This window comes from Rhea pennata, chromosome 4 (genome assembly GCF_028389875.1).
Source record: "Rhea pennata isolate bPtePen1 chromosome 4, bPtePen1.pri, whole genome shotgun sequence".
Lineage (NCBI taxonomy): Eukaryota > Metazoa > Chordata > Aves > Rheiformes > Rheidae > Rhea > Rhea pennata.
This window is the reverse complement of record NC_084666.1, coordinates 49315310-49337325: the sequence shown is the minus strand read 5'-3', so window position 1 is coordinate 49337325 and position 22016 is coordinate 49315310. Positions and strand designations below refer to the sequence as shown.

General features: G+C 37.7%; 1 long non-coding RNA gene across 1 annotated transcript; it reads left to right on the top strand.

The window, feature by feature from the left end:
- The first annotated feature begins 6448 nt into the window (after nucleotides 1-6448).
- Nucleotides 6449-19943, top strand: LOC134139468 (uncharacterized). Its single transcript, XR_009958169.1, has 2 exons — nucleotides 6449-6504; nucleotides 19706-19943. It is a non-coding gene; the product is annotated as an uncharacterized LOC134139468 (long non-coding RNA).
- The last annotated feature ends 2073 nt before the right edge of the window (nucleotides 19944-22016 follow it).

The window sequence follows — 22016 nt, the reverse complement described above, 5'->3', positions numbered from 1 at the left end:
TGCTAAACATCGTTTTTTATTTATTACATTATACAGACAAAAGGCTTATGTTTGTTCAGAAATTCTAACTCTGCTGGGATCAGCAGGAGTTGTGGTGTGGACTTCAGTGAACTCTAATTTTCTACTTCATATTTAAGCAAACAGGTAGTATCTGTACAAATAAGCCTCTTCCTGCTTCTAATGATGGGGTCGAAAACAAAACGGAGAGCCTTGAATATTCTGAAATAGTAGTTCAGTAATTCCCCCTTTCTTCTGCACCATGGATAGAGACCTTTTTTTTAACAAAAGGAGAGGTAAAAAGTTTGTTTTCTTGAAGAATGATGGTAAACTCTGGTGCTGGTGAAATATGTGGGAATAGCACAAGCTGAACTGAATGTAAAAATAAACACTGTTTAGTCCATCATATAATAATCACTTATATTAGCAGAGTACCACATAGCAGCTCCCGAAACCAGACCTCTACTGTACAAATAAATGCATTTCAAAGCAATAAGCCCAGACTCAAAGAACTCACAATCAGCTGATTATATTATTACTGTCAATATTTGATTCAACTCCTTTTCCCTCCCCCATTTTAAGCAGAAATGCTTTATTCCTTGTTCGCTGAACCACAGAAGTGCCCTCCTGCAAAGTCCAAAAGCCTATACAATTATTCTGTTAGCCAACTATCATTCTTGGTCAGGAAGAGTAGGAGAAGAGCACTTGACACCTTGAAGAAAATTTTTATTCTAGATGTATATTAACATAAAGGATAAATATTCAGTGGGACAACTTAACTGTACAACTTACCAATATACAGTAACTTATCTCTGCATCCAAGGCTGTAATCACTAGCTATTTTTACATCAGAGCCTCCTTTGGAGATCTTCCCTCTGTCACTGTCTGAATGTCTCAGGCAGGTAATCTTTGCCTCAGCCTCCCCCACTTTTATTTAATATAAACTATTTTCTCTCTCCCTTTGCATAAAATGTCATTGCATATGATTAAATGTGCATTTTTTTCTGCGGAACCTACAGGATAATGCATCCTTATGACAAGAGAGGAGGAAGAGGATGGGACTGAAATCAGCTATGTTGAAGCCTACCGCCTTCCTACCTGTTTGAGGAGCACTGAGGAGAACAGAAAGGCAGGAGCTGTTTCCACCCCAGAAATGAGCTACTGGGAAAGCAACCAACCAGACACAGCTTGCTTTTCTTCACAGGTCTGTGACCTACTGCTAGCTAATTATATTCTCTTACAGTTTAAACGTCGATCTTGGTTAAAATTCCTTGCTTTCCTTAAATATGAAATTAATTCATTATATAATTGCTATGCATAAGTACCTGTGACCAGCTTCAAAAGATCTGCATCAGATCCCCATATTCTCTAGGCAAAATGTACATGCAAGAGAATAGATAAGTGCAAGTATTAACATCTGCCAATATCTACAAGTTTTACAGCTATCTGTGCAGTACAAATAAGCGTCTGGTACTGTGTTTTATAAGCATCTCTCTGTTCATTAGTAGTTTTGCCATTTTTTATCTTATCTAAAGTCACACTGAGGAATATGCATCATTTTTGGAAGTACCAGCAGTCTCCACTGAGCCAAAGGAGAAAGCAACAGCCGGGACACTCTGGTAGGCTAATGTCGAGGCACTTTAATTCTTCCCTCAAACTAATTTGAGTGAAAGTGCAATATGATTCTGTTCCTTAACAGCTTGGAAAGCTTATGAAAGGACAAGAAGATGAGATAAGCATCCTAGCTAAGCCATTAAGGCTCCTCTTCATTTACCAGAAGAAGTTTCCTCTTAGAATATTACAGGTGCATTCATGTTTATGCTTGAACTCCTCACTACGGTTTTGTGCAAAGAGTAAAACCACCCCCTAGAGAGTGGGAAAGATTGCGTAAACAAGGATCTCAACCTCTTTGCACTTCCCCACCAAGTAACATTAAGAACTGGCCCAAAGCTGTTGTAGCTATTGAATTAAAAACTATAAGGAAATGCTGATGAGCTATTTTCTGGCAATCAACATCAAGACTTTTAAGCTGCAGAAAAAATGATACCCTCTAACAATAATATTTTGATAGGAGACAAGAGATTTAGCATAAAAAAGGATGGAATTACTAAAACTGTTCACAGAGTAAAATAATAGTCAGCTTGAGTAGCGGAACCAAAATATCCTGTGAAGTCTGCAAAGAATCAAGTTCTGACTTTGACATCTCAACTGTTTGAGAATTGAGAAAATCACGTAAGCAGGAAACATCCCATAGTAGAATATTAGCAAAGTATTAATAAATAAAAATGATAATAAAAATGAGAATGATAAGTTTGAGGAAGGAAAATATATAAAGAAGCTGTGAACAAATGTGGAAGTTTTAAGGCTGCATCTTGAAAGTGAGGCAACAGCAACAATCACTAAGATATATATTACTAATACAGGAGCTTCTGCAGTGCCTCATAACACTGCAGTGTTCAAGCAAGACAAACTGCTGCTGCTGATGATAAACCAAGAAATCAAAGAAGTCTACATAGAAACTTTCACTAATTTTTGAAAGGTTATTCATTCTCAATTGCATCAATACTGATTTAACACGCGGGATGAAGGTGGGATTTTGGGAAGATCCCAGTCAAACCCTAACAACAAAACCAAGATCATTTAAGCAAATGATTCTATTTGCAAGGAATCACGTAAAGATTTTCACTGAGCTCTTTTTCTTGTTCCAAAGAAAACTATCAATATGCCTGTAATAAATTGGAGTGTGGATTATTTTTAGCCAGAGAATTGTCATAAGACATACTTTCTATACCAGTAGCCTCACAAACCACAGATTGAGTCATTATACAGCAATGTGTCGCAAACAGCGATATTTAGCTAAAGCATTTATCTGGCCATTTTTAAAACCCTCTCGACTTTGTGTACTGCCAACTTCTTATTCAGAACTGTGGCAGCTTGAGTCCTAGTCTTTGGGGAATATCTGCAAGACGTTTCAGTGTCTGATTCTTCAAGTACCTCATTAGGGCGATGAAAAGCCACATGATGAAGGGGCAGTGCCATGCTTGAAGAGCTAGGGGTTCCTGTTGTCTTGAATTATTAACAAGCCAATATTTAGTGGACTGTTCCTGCCTGCCTGCCTACAGCAGGTGGTACCCGACTGCCTTTCACTTGGAAAGCATCTGCTTGCTCTGAGCCTCCCCAGAGCTTGCTACAGTCATTTGTTCGATTTAAGACAGACACTGTCATTATTCTGTGCAGCACTTCACAGAAATACTTCCTACTAAATGCTTGAACCATCTGAGCAGCACTAGGCAGGCTGCAGGCTTCATTAATAATGCATCCATGCTTATCAATAGATTTAGACAACTGGTATTTAGAAGCTTCTTCAGAAGGAGTGTTTTTTTTCACACCAGTTAGCTTCATTCTGTCAGTTCCTTGATGTAGACATTACATCCAACTGAGTTCTGAAAGCCAGAGGTGCTAAAACTGTATTTGAGCTGCTCCCTTGCTTTGGAGCCCCATTTGACTGATGTAACTCTTGAGATCAACCCCTCTACTGCATTATACTTCTGTTTTTTTCTTTTTTTGTGTTTATGGGGAAGGCGAGATTACATTTACATAAAAACAGAAATTTGCCTTTATCTTTAAAATTCATAGGAGCCTTGCCTTTGCATCTCAACAAATTCAGCTTCTACTAAAACTTCTCTGGACTCAGCTCACAAATGAGAGAAGATTCAGTATTATCTTGTGATTTGCAGAATGGTAGCAACCGCTTTTACCAAAGCACTCAGGATACTAAAAACAGAAAAAAAAAATATCAAACTATTGCCCTGCTCAACAAGCAATGTACACAAAGTAGCTGTTGCCCAACATAATTCAGGGAAAAGAAGAACACAGATATAGGTCCGTTAAAAAAAAATCCTTGAATAGATGTGTTGTGATTACAGGGCAAGATAGGCTTGGATGCTTTTGGGTTCTGCTTGTAAGCCCACTTTCTAGATCAGGCTTTCCATCCTTCATCACTCTCTTGCTGAATCCCGCAACCTTCAGAGGGATTTCTGCACTGCAGTTTTCTTGTTTGCCAGGCCGGATGTATTTGGTATCTGCAACTTCTCTCCCCACTTCCCCCAATTTTTTTTTTTTAATGAACACAGCCAAGCAAAGGTCTAGAAAAAGCTAACATCTAAGATCTTACCTACATTGTTGTCTTTCTTAACAGGTTTACAGAAGTGTCTTTCAGCCCTGTTACCTCTACCCCTGCATTAGCAGAAACAGCAGCTTACTGCAGTTTCTGCCTGTTCACCTCTAGCTGATGCTAACAATTCACTCAGTAGCTTCACATTTTTCTGCAGATCTGGAAACCTCCCCCCGCAACTATAGGAATGAATTAAATGAGAGAGACTTTAGCAGGGAGTATAAAGATATTAATATACAACAGCAAAGGACAAAGGATGCTGTCAGGCTAACTGCAGATTTTTACTATAGAGTAGTTTTCAGTATGGAATTGCTGGTTGCTAATGAAGGAATTATATATGACTTTTTTAGTTGGGGGCAGTAAGACTCACTGTACATCATGGATTAATCATACATGCATATTAGATTTAACATGATTGGACCTACCAAGTTACTGTGCACATTGAGAAGAATGGCTTGGGAGCAGGTAATTCTCCAAGGCATATAGTTCATTTAATTGCTTAGGTTGCTCACAAATTAACAGTCCAGTCTGGAACCCACTGGATCAACACCTGAAGAACTGGATGTTGTTTATACTTTGTGTCTAAACAAAACCCTATTAAAATGCTGATACTGGTATATGATTAGGTGCAGCTGTACTCAGCCTCAGCATCTGCTGAAGTTTATGGGAAGTTAAAGTTTGTCCAAAGAATGACAGAATTTAGCCTTAATGGCCAAATAGGATGATGTTCACATTATAAACAAAGAAGCTGAGCTGCAGTTGCAGCTGCTGCAGTGTGTACAGCCCAAGTTTCTCTTTCAAATATCTGTCAAGTGTTATACACGAAACCTAATTCTGTAATACTCCCAGGACAAAATTCTGACACAGGAAATAAAGCTACAGCTTTTAAAAATACACTTTGCTCTAATAGTTTTATGTAAATATATGAGAAATGAAATTATTTCAATCACAACTCTTGTAAAGCCTTTGAATTTCACAGTGGACGAAGTCTTTCATAATAACATGGATTAAAGGGGGTTGAAGATCCATGCTGAACTGACCTCTTTGGAAGGACTTTGCATCCCTGTCCACAGCAAGTAGGTCACACATGATTTCTCTTGTGATCTAAGAGCATATTTCAGAAGGATGACTTTTGGATCAAAAGGCCTATCAGTCTCCTTGCCTCTTAGTTTCTTAACTTAGCTAAGAAGTGCCAGTGGTAACTAATCCTCAGCTCTGTCCACCAGCAACTTTGCTGTTGCCAAAAATTTGTTTAAGAATTAAGAATGTCTATTTAAGCAGAAATACTATACAGGAGAAGCCAGTTATTTATTACATTCCCCCTTTTTTTGTTATTTCAAGGTAATTAATTCCCTCATCCTATTATTATAATATGAGCTGAATTCTCACAGGCTGAAATTCACCTGTCATGTAGAATGTAAGTACGTCTTCCACTCTGTCCACATACAAACTTGACGTATGTTCATATCCTAAGCGGACAAAGAAATCACACAGTAGACACTAGGCATATGCCAGGGCAAGGAGCAAAGAAATATGGGCCTCTAATTCTACCAATTCAGTGCCTCTAAACTGTCCAGAAAAAGAGCAGCTCTGCTGAAGCAATTGCTACTTGGGAATAGCATGGAGCTTCATACTTTGGCTTAGAGCTGGAGAACATCGCCTCCTAAGTCAACCTGTTGTTCATCAGGACAGTACAATTCCTTTGTCCCACCAAGGAAAACGATCTTGCTCTGAGGCTTGCCTGATTTTCTGACTGTCATCAAATCAGGAAAAAATTCTAATGTTTTACAGTCTCTTTTATTTTCTTGTTTCATGCACAGTTAAAAAAAGAGAAACCAATAAAACAAAGCCAGTTTAATAATTTTTAAAGAGATTTTTAAATGATACTCACTTTATCAAGGCTGATGAAAATGACAGTAGTGTCAGAGGGTAACAGGTTGCTAATAAATACAATAGTTTAGGAAAGTGCTATTCTTGTCATGGAAAAATATATTCTGAGAAACATAATACTTCTGTAATTCATTTCTGAAAGCTATAGAGACTTCTTGGATGAGGAATGCAGTTATTAAAGTTAAAAGTACACAATATGTTGTAATGAAATGGTTGTGCTACATACTTCATTAAACGTTTTGTGAGCCATCTGGGAAATTCAAGTTCTCTCACCTCAGAAACAAATGTTTATACGTGGCTGGATCACTAGAGGGAGCACACAGAGCAATACTGACAAGTAAAAACATACCGCCTGGATGACTTCAGCCTGCAAGCGAGGCTGAACCTGTGAAAGACCAAACAAGCGGCTACCAGAATTCAGATTTATTCTTCTAGTGCAAAAGGTATGGTTCAAGTTCAGGCATGTTCAAGTTCTTCCTGAGTGACAGAGGTAGGTAAAAGCTGACAGGCTGTATACTGCACATGTCCACTGGAAGAAAACTTGCTGTCACATGAGATGCTAAAAAGCTTAAAAATTCAGAGAGCACAGTAGGGAGTCTTCCAGGAGGATTCAAAGAACTGATATGTTTTGGATGTGTTGACTGTTTGATTTACTACATTTAAAGGTAGAAAACAAAGGAGAAAAAAATCAGTCAAATATCACATGAACCACAGAGGAATGAGAGGTGAGAAAGATCTGGACTGCAGATGTATTGAAATCTATCTATCTGTGATATTTGCATGATGTTTCATAAGCTCATAATTTGTGTAAAAAGAAAAAGACTAACTGTGCTTTAACATTATGAGCCATGTTGCTGAAATAATATTGCTTACAATGCATGTTTCACAGGTTTAGTTCACTGTAATCCCTTATTTCTTTTCAATGTGCAACAAAAGCCACATTACAGATGGAAGAACCAATGCAGAAGAAACAGCATTCATATCACAAAAGCAAGCTAGTGTGCTACTGAAGTACTGTATCTTCTTTAAAAGAATTTACTGTAAAGCTGTAAGCTTGCTATAATACACCCAGCAGAGTTTATACATAAAGCAAACAGGAAGGTACCACTGTAGAACTTTACAGAAATAATATTTTATATAAATAGTGAAAACCTCTCATTTTGCTCAGAGCATTTATCAAATCCTGTAGCCTATTAACTTCATTGTTTTCCCACAGCTAGAACTGCAAGTAGAAATACTGTAGTATAAAATAAAGATTAATATTATTGGCAATGTTTTTATTAGAGTCTTAGAGTAACTGCAAAAATAGTTACTGCTGGCCAAATCCATGGACTCTCACTCAAACTGTAGTCAGCCTTTACTCAAACTTCCCCTGGACTCAATATAAAACTGTCTAAGTGATGCCTAGCAGAGCCAAATGGCAGGGTTTTGTGAGGGGGTATTTATATCTATTCTGAGTGCGCGTCACTCCCTTGTCCTTAGTGGAAGGAGTCATACTGTCACGTGCTGACACACAGTACTGTCAGCCAAGACTGATCATATAAAACATAGGGCATTTCAGTCCTGGTTTAGCTCAGTTGGTTAGTGTGGTGCTGCTAATGCCAAGGTCGTGGGTTCAGCCCCTGTATGGGCTACACTGAGGGTTGGACCAGATGATCTCCAGAGGTCCCTTCCAACCTTACCATTCTATGATTCAAACTAAACTTCTCCTTTCTTTGAAACGGTGACCAAGAATTTCAGAGGTGAAACGCTATTAGTGTTCAACAAAGTCAGCTTGTTGGCTGCCCTCCCACACCCACTCACAAGTGTATTTGTGGACAAACAGGCAAGCACAGGCGTGTGCATGCAGAAAGGCACAGTCCTTGTCTCTGAGTGCACCTCTGTTGGTGGAGGTCCAGCAGCATTTCATGGCGGGATATGGATCCAAGAGCCTCAACTGGCAGTGACTTGCTGATCCCAATGGCATTCATTGCAAGAACATTCATGACTTTTGATGTTTCACCCATAATTTTCTTCCTTTGGGCAAGACACTAATCTCAGGCTACAAATGGTTTCTTTGATTGTTTACTGTGATCACTTCACTAGTAGAGACCTTCTTGGTTGAACCTGATCTGTGGGTAATGGGCTGCAATACAAGGCTATATGTGTCCTAACGACAGTAAAATTTTAGCGGCATATGCACTCTCTCTTGCTCTCTGGTTTTATGTTATATAATATATACGAAATACAAAAATAATTTCTAAATATATAAAGGTTGCAAAGCCAATCAATTACAAAAATACTTACAAAAGCAAGGAAACGTTGGTTTTAAGGCTGCTCGTACAGACTTCAACATACAACAGTATGGCACAATCTTAAATGCTATTATCATCTCCCACAGTTTTCCTACAAAATCAGTGCCTTACTCCTCAAATATTTACATACTAAATGATATTAATTCAGTCGATCATTCCAAAACTTATTTTCACATAATCTCCATTATTGCACTGGGAATAAAATTATTGATTTCTGTGTCACCAGTTCTATGGTGGCAACTCATATTCTTGTCATATACACACACAACCTTCACCAGCAGATAAAACAGTATTATTATTCTCCTTTTACAGACAGAGAACTAAAAGCCAGAAAGATTAAAGCCAAAATGTCAAACGACTGCTATTTTCTTAATAACACTAAGTGAGACTGAAATGAATTCTCTGGGAGTGCATTCACCTTTGTTAACCATGAGATCATTCACTATCTTTTTTTGTCCCATAATGTCCTCCCTTATTCATTACGCAGTTTCCAAATGGGACAATGGAAGAAGTAGGAATCCTGTATACAAGAGTGTACTTTTGTCTTACCTTTTCCAAGAGCACTCTTCATTTTGGCCTTGGCAACAAGTGTAGTGCCACACGGCATTCTAATTTAACCTGGTTCTCTTACTAGCATCCTAACTATTTAGCCTCCTCCTAACTGCAAGCACTGCATACAACCTGGTCAGGCAACTTTTGTTAGCTTCAGTCCAGCTGGGTGCGAGCCTGAATTGCCTCTCCAGCATGGAAGGGGCAGGAAGAATGAAAGCCATACTCAGAGAAACCTGTGGATGGCAAGCTTCGCCAGAGGGCTTGTGCTGAGCTCTGTTTGTTGATGGTCTACTACCAAATAAAACAAACCCCGGAAAGTGTCATTACAAAATACACTGTAAGTGCAGCTTCAGGGGGAAGAATGGAAGAGGGAGGGAGTACCAGGACTGTAGCCCCTCTTTTAGCCCATCTCAGGGACAAGGAATGTGCTCCCCGGCACGTGGGGTGGCTTTGACTGTTCAGTTGTTTAACGCCATCACCCCTCTGTCCCACAATTTAGTGCATGCATGCCCTATGGAAAAGATGCAGGAGAAGAATATTACTTCCTTGCTAAATTTATGTTTGCAAAACTAAAGAACTCTGCACACAACTGAAATGAATATCAAAGTCTAGTTTAACACTGCTTTTGGCTGTTCTTGCTTTCATTCTATATTTCTTTAACCTTCGGGGCATAGTCCTTCTTTCTAATCAATCCCTTTTTGCATTCTCTATTAATTCTCTTCTTACTTTTAACATTCAGTTTCAGGTGATTATCTTTACAGGAGACATATATTTCTCCCTACTAGTGTCCTCTTTTTGCTGATAAAACTTATTTTCTTGATTCAGAGTTATATAGTGACTCATCCACATTCAAATGTTTAAGTTTCCCACAACACCTTATATTTTCTCAGTTTCTCAGCTTGCCTTTCTAAGGTCTCAGAAGTGCAGATTTACCTTCTGCTTTTCCCACAAATAGAACTGAACAGAATCTTGCTGTTCAGTAAAACTAAGTATAAATACCATCATGTTTTGCTGATTCATTCATTGTTTGGTAAAAAAATTCACAAGAATACCTGAGACTTGTCTTTATTGGAAAATAAATTTTGGGGAAAAAGGTGTGAGTATTCAAATGTCCAGTTTTTCAATGGACATTTATTTTTCAGTCTTAATCTAGGAGATCAAAAGTCTCCCATGAGCGTATACATTCCTCTATTACTTATTCTTCCCCCTCCCCCCAAACTCACAAAATGAGATAACCTCATACAACTTCACTTCTCTCCTTTTTTTCTGCTTGTAGTAGGCTTAAGCGTATATGATTTTTTCCCAATATTCTTCCCCAACTTCCTAGATTAGAGCTTGTTTTGCCAGTCATGCGAGTCCTCAACCTAGAAAGCTATTCTAATTTAAACTGAGTCTCTTATTTGAGGACAAACTCCTAACTCATGCATGCATCACAGAGACCAAACACTGTCATATCTTCATAACAGCATCACACCCTGACTTGCTTGTCTGAGTAACAGAAGTAAAAGGCCAAGGTTTAAGCAGACACACTCTGCAGAGGTCAAAAGGCTGGGTTCCACCTTCACCAATGCCTGTGTCATATTCCCACGAGCTTCACATGAGGGTTGATTTAAAGGACTACTATATAAGAGCAAGCAATATTTAAAAACACTAGGCTTTATCATAGATGTAACACAGGGAGTAGGTATATAATAAGGGGAAAAAGCAGAAGTAACCACAAGCCTCGTAACAGACCTTCATATGCCTTGGCTGTGCTCCTCTACCCACCTGTTTTGCTACTACAGTCCCACTGACCTCTTTCTATTACCATTTCATATTAGGAAACTTTAACATCAGAAAGGTGCAAAAGAGAGAGAAGTGCCCAGGGAGAGTCTGTTCTTCTTCTCAGCCTACGCAGAAGTTCCAGGTGCCCTGACAGCAATTAAATGCAGATAATACAATTGCTGCCTGATGGCACAGCACATTAAGATCGTGGTATCTCAGTCAACATAGCATCGATCCCCTTGCTCTCACATCTGTCTTCAACCTTCTGCTGTTCTCAGAAATACCTTTTCTTTTTCACAGGATTAGGAAAATAATATGAATTTTAATGCATGAAGAGTTGAGGATCAAATCCAAATCTAAAAGAAAAAAAATGTTGCTCGAAACTAAAGAGCAGCAACGAGCCAAAGTATTTTTTTTTAACATTAACAAAAAGGCATGATCCTGTATGACAGAGCCTCTTGCCACATGAAATCCACATCATGCCATACTTTGAATCACTCAGATGAGAAAATGTCAGCAGTTCCATGGAGCTTTAAAGATCTCTGTGGTATTTCCATCACCATTGTGCTTGTCCTAAAAGCATTTGCCTTGACATCCCTTGCTGCTGGTGCCACCACACACTCACAGGCAACAGGGCACAGTCTGGGTCTTCACATGCTGAGATGTGAAAAATCAATCGAATCCCCAGAAGACAGAGTAACTGGTGCAGAAAGTGACTACACACTAACAGTTATTCTGTGGTACAAAAGTCTTGAAAGAGGATACTGCAAACATACACTCCAAGAAAAAAGCTGATTTCATTTAGAAAAATGCTCTGCACAGCGTTGTTATTCTGGAGCTCTGTGTCCTCCTACAGAAATGCTACTGTGCACCGGTAAATTAAGAGTTTCTCTCCAAATACTTCAAGCTAACTGATAACTCTTAAACTGAATTATTAAAGTTCTTGCATTTATTTCTATGTCTTACCTCATCTGCAGTCCACATCCTTTTATACCTATTGATTGGAAAAGTCTAGTAGTTAAGCGTAATTTCCATTGTGGATAACATTCTTTTCTTACTGACCTCCGAAAGTTTCCTAACATGCTCTTCTGAATACAAGCAGCTATATTCATCTGTAGACCACCGGGGCCAATCTTGCAACATCTTGATAAAACCCTCATTATATTCTGTGCTTTACCTTAACAAGAAATTCAGGATTAGACTTATGAATGACATTTCTCAGACTCTCATGCTGCCTCCTCTATATAATTTAACGCAACTTTATGACATATTTATTTAGTAAAATGAATTGTACATTTAACTTCAAGAGTTGTACTGAGAAGTGCCCCAGACCTTTACCGTAAGAGGATCAATAAAAATATTTCTTCAAATAAGAAGACAAACTGACATGCTCATGAGAGAAGTCTAGTCTTTGGTTTGTACCAAACATAAGAATGTTTTCTTTGAAAGGACTATAGCAGCACAAGAATATACTTGAAAAATTGTATGGGAAAATGCTAGTTCACCAGCATTTGATAAAGCTTTCACTAGAAAGGTTTCTGAAATCCAGAAATTTGGGCTCAAAGTCAGAAAGAAATGCTACAAGAGTTGTCAGTTTTCTGGAAGACAGAGCTTCTGGATGAGACCTGGGAGCCTTAATCAGGAACCTCAGCTCAGGAACTGGTATATAGGACTGATACATCCCAATTGATTTCTGTAGATCATCACCTGTTCTGAACTCAAAGCCTTAGTGATCTCTTTCTTTCAGTCATTTTTTCCCCTCCCACAAATATTTATTTGTAAAGATTTTGGCTTTACTTACAGCAGAACTGAAGCAAAATGGAATTCCTGTTTTTTAGCCAGGTCTAGGTTTTGTGCCACTCTGTGGTAGTGCAACATAAGAACTCATCTCACAATAAGTCCTGTCACTGACTTTTTCTGAAGTTGTTATTTCTTGACTCCTCGCCTTAATTGTCAGGCTGCATTTTAATTTTCATACAAAATAGCAAACAGTTGTTACTAAAAATTCTGTGGCAACTAACATTTGCAGGTGCGTGCATTGCATGATCTGAAAAATCACATACATACATAAATGACCAAAATGGAGGTCGTGGAGGTTAGATCTCAGGATATTCTCAAATTTAGGGTGAGGATCTGGAATCCAGGGCTTCTAAGGTACCTGCCTGTTTTAGTGTGAACATCCTTGGGCCCTGCTGTGTTCTTTCTAAAATGTTCTTTCTAGTTCAACTACCAAGATCACTGGGTGATTTCTGATGCTGAAATACTGGGCAAAACCACCTTTTATATCAGATGAGACAATTCCAATAGCACCTTATGGATTTAAACTGTAAGAATGTCTGTTTTAAAGAGAGTTGATTAATTAATTCATTAATGGGGTCTTAGATTCTAAAAATGAAAGCTACTATATATCATGGTTATAATTATATATAATTAAACACCGGAATATTATATAATTATATATCAGGATATTTTTAAATATCCTATTTACACTTTAAATCATATCATGATAGTGAAAAGTACAGAATATTTCAGATATACAATATTTCAGTGTACAGATGCATAAATCCAGCCTGTCTACTCCCCCTTCCCAGTTTTTCCTTTTTCTGATTTTTTGTCATTTTCTGTATTTTCTGCTGATTTTATCAGGATCTTCTCACCTCTCTCTCCAATTCTTTGTTTCTCTCATTCACTTCACACATCACCTTATATATCTGTGCTAACATCCCGCTGAGCTGCACTGTGGATGTTTTTTGGTGTACTCACTGTTTGTGTCAGCCCTATTATAACACAGTCAGGATGATATATTACACTTGAAAGCTTCTAGCATAAAAATAAAGAAGTCGTATTAGCTATTCCCAAAAGAATGTTAATCATACTCCCTTTAATCATAATGATAATCAGATACATATTTGGAAAAAAATCATTGTATGGTTAGGCATAGGAATAGATGTCAGAGGATATACGTTCTTTTCCGGGCTTACACACAAACACTCCTGTGGTCGTAAGGCAACTGTCTGATTTTGTTTCTTTTATTTTACCTATCTGTCAAAATACATGAATAATAGTGGCCTACTTGATTGGGTGATGCTTGATTCAGCTGATACTTATGAAAGCTTTGAAAAGCTCAGCTACGCCATTGTAAAGAGGTGCAAAGTATTATTAGCTGTCAATCTGTTTTACTGAGAATGCTGTGGCTAAAGCATTTATCAAACTAGTAACTTAGTAGGAAGAAGAAAAGTAGAGAAAGGAGTAGAAAGAGGGAAAAGAGTATGGATTGGTTTGACAGAACATATCAGTACTTGAATGTGATCTGAAAAAGATTTTTGTATGAAATCTTCAGAATTTGCACTGTTCCTTCTCTCTTGAAGTGTGAAAGCGCAATGTGCACACACAGAGACTGGTCAAAAGGAAACTTTCCAGTTGAAAACTCTCCAGCTTTCTGCATAAACTCTGTGCTATAACTATATTGATGCTAATGGTGTGAGCTCAATTAATGTTGATCTACAATGACAAGAGCACTAGCTCCCTAATTTACTAGAAAGAACAAACTTTTAGCAACCCTGAGCATTCCCAACGCACAGCTATGTGTGCTTCCTATCAAGCTTACAACAGAGCATTCTCTAGCGGTCTCTAGCATGTCAGGAAAATTGTACACAAAAGTATAATCAAACAGAACAAATAAGTTTGTACATTTAATTGTGCAATGTGATGCAATGGTTCAACTCACTGTGGCCTTCCAGTAGCGTGAGAATCAGTGGAATAAAGACTGATGATGGCAGATACTTGCAGATTTTATTTTCTGTATGCTACTTTCCAATGAGATTATATAATGCTTTACAAACCAGCTAAGGTAATTTATGGAAAAAAATGCACATTGCTAGATTAACCACTTCGAGATCATAATTTATCTCTAATGGCCTTTCTTTGACAACAAGAAAACAAAAGAAAATTAAAGCTGATAGGGCTGTTCTAGTAACGTCAAAAGTTGGCATTCTTTATCAGTCTTTAACTTAAAAGCAGTCCTTGTCAGAATAATGATAAAGGCATCATAGAAATTTTGCTTTTCATCTGTCTGACATTTAAATCAATGATCCAGAAAACAAATCATTATATATGTATTTTTTTAAAAAAAAATGAATACCAAACAAGCCAGCTTGTCTAAATTTCTATTCATCTTTGACAGAGTTAGTTACACAGTTTCTCCGAGCACTCACTGATGGTTGAAACTGCTCTCTCCTCACTGTTATAACACTGACCCCGTTTAGAGGGCACAAGTGAAGATGCTGTACAAATAGAAGCACTGAAATCAGTAGCCTTTTCCAGGGTGTGAGCTGACATAATGGGCAGCTTGCCTTTCTCTTGGGAGCAAGCACTCTCTTTATCACCAGGACAAATGACCTGTAGGAGAGGCATCCAAGGCTAGACACTCTATTTCCTTATAAATGCCAGATCAGATCATAAGATGTTACTGTGACTCCCTGTGCTAATGACCAAGTGCTTCGATTTGCACGAAAAGCATGGAGACGTATCAGACTGAAGACAAGCCCAGCATATGTGACAGTACACTTGCTAGGCAGGCACACTACTTTTAAAACTTCAGCTTTTCTTTAGCACGCAGCTTTGAAATTCATATTTATAAACATATCAAACCACTTACATTATCAATAAATGAGGCTTACCTTAAGAGTAATCTTTTTTAAAACAGTGTAAATTACATTTTTTGTACCAGGAAAGGAAGTTTTGAACTCTTGCTTTTTTTGAGTGCAGGGGCTTTTATTCTTCATGGTGGGCAAATGGCAGCAACTATATATCCTTTCCCAGAAGTGCAGGGCTCCACGTCATGCCTCTACAGTCTTGACAGTGGAGCAGAATTACTGAGGCTGAAAAAGAAAAACAAATCTTTTTCAGGCTTCAATGAATCAGAAAAAGTGACATAGAATTATTCCATACTTTGGAGGAAAAAAAAAGTATTGGGGAGACAATGAAAGGCATATTAAGAAAGAGGAGAAGAAGTGGGGAAGGAAAGTAAAGACCAGATGACAAAATATGCAATGGGAAGAGGACAGATTCAAAACCAGAAGTTTAGAAACAGAAAAACAGGAGAGGGGTTTAATAACCAAAGGAGAAAAACATACTTTACAAAATATTACTAACAAAGAGGAAGTACTACAAATAAAAATATTTACTTTCCCTTTGATGCATCTGTTAAAAATAACAGATGGCTTTGAGAAAAAAAAAATGAAAACATTAAAAATCCATAGTGAATAGAAAAGCTTCCTGAAGAAAAAAGTGAAGAAAACTGGTATATCTGAATGAGATGTGGAGGGAAAGAAAAGTATAAAGACAAATGCTAAGTAATGAGGAACATAAAGTTTCAGTCATCAGTTCACTGCCCTATAGCCATAGACAGCCAGGTTACAGAAGTTTGGAGCAGAATTGTCTACCAGATACCCGGATCATGTCACAGCATAAAACATTAGCAGAACATTAAAGTAAACAAAACATTTACTGTATGAAAATCCAACCAGTGAAATATGTCAGAAGTGAATGTGCCAGAAAAAGAGCATGGTACCTTAGGTGCCCATAAAAGAGGGAAATTTAGGTTAAAATTCCCAGAGATGCCAGCAACTGTACCTTCACGCTATACAGGAAAGTAAGAGAAGTGTTGGCTACTGCCAGCTTTTCTGACCCTCTGGCGTTCCACACAAAGGCACCGAGGTTATTCAAGTGGAGGTTAACGGCGTCTTCGGCTCACACTACTTTGGTAACACAGCTCGTAGGATACGCATGCTTCCCAATATGGTACTCGTAAGCTTAAATATAGTCCTCAATGCAGTGTTCAAACACATCCCAAAATCTAAGAATATAAGCAAATGTTTTGCTGAATTAGGAGCACAGCGGTAACACTGTTCCTTTTTGTTAATACCATCTAAACCATATTTACTTACAAGACCAAGAATTGTCTGAGCAGAGGTCTTGACTCTCTGAGCTCTTGCTCTTAGACTGTTTTCGGTACTTCTCTTTAACCAGACATTTTTAAAAAACAGTATTTGAACTTCAGGACCTACTGCAAAGTAGCAGGAGAAGAGCTGCTAGCGCAATCAACCAAATAGACCATCTGTCTCCTTCCTGTGCAAAGGATATTAGTCTCCTGTTTACTATGCTTTTAGCTGTGCTTATCTTTTAAGCTAAATAAATTTAAATCATGTCTTTATCTTTTACTACTTAAAATTCCTTCACTGTGTTTCCATCTTATACAGCTTCCCTGTGGAACCCATTTTCTTTTCTATGAAAGTGGCATAAATAATAGCAGGTAGAGAAACTGGTAAGCAGGTTACCAGTTCAGCTGGCTAAGCCTTAGATTTCCCAGCACAGAAATTAAAATCAAAATGAGTCATTCTCAGATGTTATTTATTGTAAAAAGCAACTTAAACAAAAGAAAACAAAAATGCTTAGTTTTGCTTTAAAAGTTGATGATAATGTTTTCTCCAAACACATTCCATTATGTTAAAGGTAAAGCAAGATTAAGTCTGAACAGATATGTTTATCTGATATATACAACTTTCTGTAAAAAGCCTTAGAAAAGTGTTCCAAAATGATATATCCCACTATTAGGTAACAAGTTATCAAAGCCTTGGGATGTAGTCTTGTTTTTTTTTTTTTCCTGTTTTGTCATGGCTATAAAAAACTGTGCTGATTTTCTTTTCTTCCTGTTGCCTTCATATATCTGCATGGAAATTCCCCTTAATCATATTTATATGGAGCAACAGATTACTTTCCATTTGTATTATCCTCTCCATAAAGCTAGTGATGAAAAACGCAGTCACACTCACAGGAAAGTTTGCAAACAGCAAACATAAGACAGAAAAAACAAAAGCTAAAGTAAATTTAATGTAAAAATGGAAAATATTTGGAAACGTTACTTCTGCTTTACTGTTTACTATTGCTTGCAAATGAATGTTCATTTCTTCCATTAAAACATTTTCTGTTAAAAGGGGCACATATAGTAGAAGTCAGTTTGCACCTCTCAGAGAAAGATACTGACGTTCATATACCTTGTGTGTCTATGTCTGAATATTCAGGAATTTGGGGTTTTATGTATAGACACACACATACATAAACATATGCATATACATATATACATACACACACACGTATGTAGACGGACTTGGTGCCACCAACAAAACTTGAGTTTAGGCACAGAGACACTTCCCTGTTCCACTCAACACCAGCCACAAGCCTGGCTTTGAGCAACACAATTTCTCTTCTCCAGAAGCTGGAGGAAACAGATTCAGTGACACATCTGAAGAGTAGAGAGTATAGATTAGTCCTTGTTAAGTTAACATTTGATACGAGTGTCATGTTAGAGAAAATGCGCGACCATAAACTCTCCAGATGATAGATTGCCACTACTTACTCCCGAGCAACTCCACGCTACCTCTTTTCAGGCAACATAATGAATCAGAAGTACTTTGAAACACATTAAAGAGTCAGTCAGGAGCAAGCAGGTCAAAGGAAGCGACAGATCGATGGGTGGGATCTTTCAAAAAAGAAAAAAAAATGTATGAACTCTTCCCCGCGTTAAATTATGAGGTTTTGGTTGGTTTTGCAGAGTTTTGCTTCACTCTAAATTGCGGTTTCTGTCGTGGTTTTCTCGACACCTCGGTATAAAAGGCTATTGCCATGTACCATCTTACATGTTACAGCTGATTGAGCGTAACGTCTGTCACTTATATTTGTAATAATTTAATATTTTAAAAGAACTTTTCAGCTTAAATTGTTTACTATATACGATTTTTTAAAAAGAAAAGGTTATTGCAAGTACTTCATTCCGACATCAGAAATATTCATCTTGGTAGTATTTTACCAGAAATATAAAAATTAGCTAAATTACAAAATATAGCAGTTAAAATAGGATTTTTTCCAAGCCAAAAAAATGTCTTTGCTAAGCTTGTTGCAAAGATATTTAAAACATCCATGCTAATCATACCAGTCTCTTTTTAAAAAAGCCTTTGACTTTTGCGGGAGGAATATTTATGCAGGGTAGCTGTGATAAATAAGTAAGTGCTAGAATTTCAACCCTCTGATTTGCAGATGCAAACTGAGTACAAATGGATTTCAATCACGTTTTTTCTACTGTTTCCGTATACATTTGACAGCGTGCAAAACTGCATACTAGTGATTTGCACATGTAAGGCTGCATATACAGACACACAAAGCCCAGAGTGAGCGATTCCTGGAAATGAGACATTCGAAGTTTCCTTTTCAGCTGTAACTGAGAGCGCACTGCATTACACAGGCTGGAGACCCATTAAGCTCAGCTATATCTAAAAAGACAATTTCTCAACTAATGAAACCATATATCTTTTGTTCACTCTACAACACAACATAAAGGCAATCCTTTGAGTTAAATGTATATAAAGCAGTAATGATAGCGGCTGAACCAATTTAGGCTAAATGTAAACCCGAACCTATGGAAACGCACGTTTCATAGCTGTGGACAAAGATAACGGCATGCAAGGAACTGCTATTCCAGAAAATGATGTAGCCTTTCATCCTTAATAACCAAATAAAAAATGGGAAGTCAGTACGTGGGAGCTACTCTAGCAAGCAGATCTCCAGGAAACAAGGTTCCCCACAGACTCTTCCTTGATCTTAAAGCTTAACGTGAAACATTTATATGCACGTAGCACCTGGCCAGAAGACGTGGGAAGGCACTTTTATCACACTGGCTGTGTTTCTTTTTAAATAATAGATTCCCTCTTTTCTTCCTCTCCTGGAAACGGAATCCACACTCAATAATATTTTTGTGCCTTATTTTTTAAACAGTTTAAGAACAACCAGACAATCTTGAAAGCCTCCCATTAATACCCCTCACACTATCTAGTGCTGCATAGCATCCTAATTTTTAGGAAGCAAAAATATGTAGTTCAAGTAAGTTAACTGCTATCTGGATGAAAAAGTCTTTGTTTAAAAAAAAAGTGTTAAGGTTAATTGAAGACTATTTTACTACACACATTTTTTTGACACACAGGTACGGGCATAAATGATGCACAGACTAACCAGGTCCGACCGAAGCTATACAACAGAGTCAGTCGAATTATGGACAATATTTTCCCAAAGGCGTTCCACAAGAATGAAGAACAACAGTACCTGAACTTTAAATCACTGCTCCAAGCTATTGTTGGCCCTTTGACTCATTTGTGTCTTAAGCAGAAATTAACATATGAAATGTATAATATGTATGTAAACCTCTACATACTGCATCTGTATCTTTGTGGGTCTTATTATTATTATTATGGTTTTTGCCTACATCCTCAAGTATCAGTACAGTACAGTTACATATGCAAACTTTCATGATAACAGTAGCATAAAGCAACCTCTAGGTACATGTTTCCATTGAAGCCAATGGCAAAAAACACTGATTCAAGTAACAAGTAGCTGAGTGCAGTGTTGAATCACTTTTCATGTAAATGAAAAATGAAAGGGAATTGCCACATTAATTTTTATTTTTCAGTATTAATATTTACTTTACAAATAATAAATTTGCAAATATATTCTCAACTAAGATCAGTATCTGTTGAACGTGCAAGCTGAGAAAATAAAGCATTTTTGTATGTAAAAAAAAAATCTTCATATTTTTCTCAGATAAAAAGCTTTGAGATTGCACTAACTTTGCAGGCTGTGTGCAAACCAGGAAAAAAAGTCCAAAGACAGATTACTCAAAACTGAAATTTGGGTATTTTCTAATTTGAGTTCCTGACTGCAGCTCTATTGCTACTGTGATGGAGATAGAGCATTTTTGCTGTGATTTGTTTTAAATGTAAAAAACCCATATATTTTAAGAGAAATTATGAAAGAGGTTAGTTCACTGGTTAATTCTATGGTCTGGGACAGGCAGAATTTGAACACCCACTTTTAGCCTTCAAGCACCTCTTGCTAATTGCTTCACGGCTTGAGTTCCTTTTCCGGGACTGCCAGGGCATTTGAGAAATAAATGTTAAAAAGATCACAAGTGCACAAGAGTAAAAACAGCTGGAGAGACTGCCTACAACTCAGGCAGCAACAAATGCACTATGTCCAGACAAAGCAAATGAGGAAAGACTTTAAACATCAGAAAATCTGAACATCATTTTCACTTCTCACTACATCAGAAATCTTTGCTATAAGGTAAGGATTCAAGCTGCATCACATAAGATCAGGATTTGAAAACGAGGAAGAGAAGAAGCTTTCCTCCTCCGCAATAGGGACAGCATACATGAAATACCTAAAACATTTGAGCTTAGTGTAGCTGCTATAACTTGCAGTGATATCTCCAGCTGATTTTTCTGGATTTGCATATGTTTCAAAGAATAACAAATATTCCTCTTTTCCTCCTTCCCTTGTGTAAGGGTGCATTGTTTCCAGTTAACATTCAGGAACCTCAGGCACGGCAAATTCTCTGCAGAAGCCAGCAGGAAAGCAGCACTCCGCCTGGTGTTCTCTCTCTAAAGCTTTGAAATTCTTTAAGAGCACTGATCTGTGATCTGCTGCTCAGATAAGAAACTCCACAAAAATCAGCAAAAGTGAAGCTTTACAGTGTCTCACACAGAAATGGAGAAAATAAGGTTTGTTTAACTACTGAGGTCACTTGCTATTTCCTTTCTGGAGTAAGAAATATAAAGTCTATCTGCTGTTGAACGTTTCTATTTGCAAGATAATATTAACTAAGGGGAATCAGGATCTCACCTTTAAAGATTAAAGTTCATTAGTAGCGAGTGGCTGAAATAAAAAAAGAAATGCATCTTTTGTTGCAAGCTGTGCCATCCTGGCTACCCGCATTTAGCCAAAATAGGACAAATCACATTTCATTTTAACTCAGGTTAAAAGACTATGCTCTGTTGTCAGTTAACCTAAACATGCTGACTGAAACTAAAATCAAAGAATTAAGAATACAAAGGTCATATATTTGTGCACATCCCTCTAGGGAACGAGGATCAGTCACAAATCTGCATCCAAACCTTGCACCTTACTATTTGCAAACCATTTCCTTTCTCTTCTTTTTTTCCTTCACAAAAGCTGCTGACAAGTATTCCTTACGGGCTGTAAAAGGCAGAAGAAAGAGGAATTCGTTTCTGCCACAGTGGATTCAGCCAGTACGAAGCTGTGCTGCTGGGAAGAAATTGCTCTTGCTGCCTTTCAGACGGGCAGCAGCTTCTCCGGGACGGTGGATGTGGGAAATGGTGATTCTCATGTTCTGCGTCTCCATCCACATGACTAGGCAGAGTGACAGGACCCTGACCTAGACTCTGGTCTTTAGCCACAGCTTAATTTAAGCTGTGTTAATTTAAGAAGATTAGAAACCT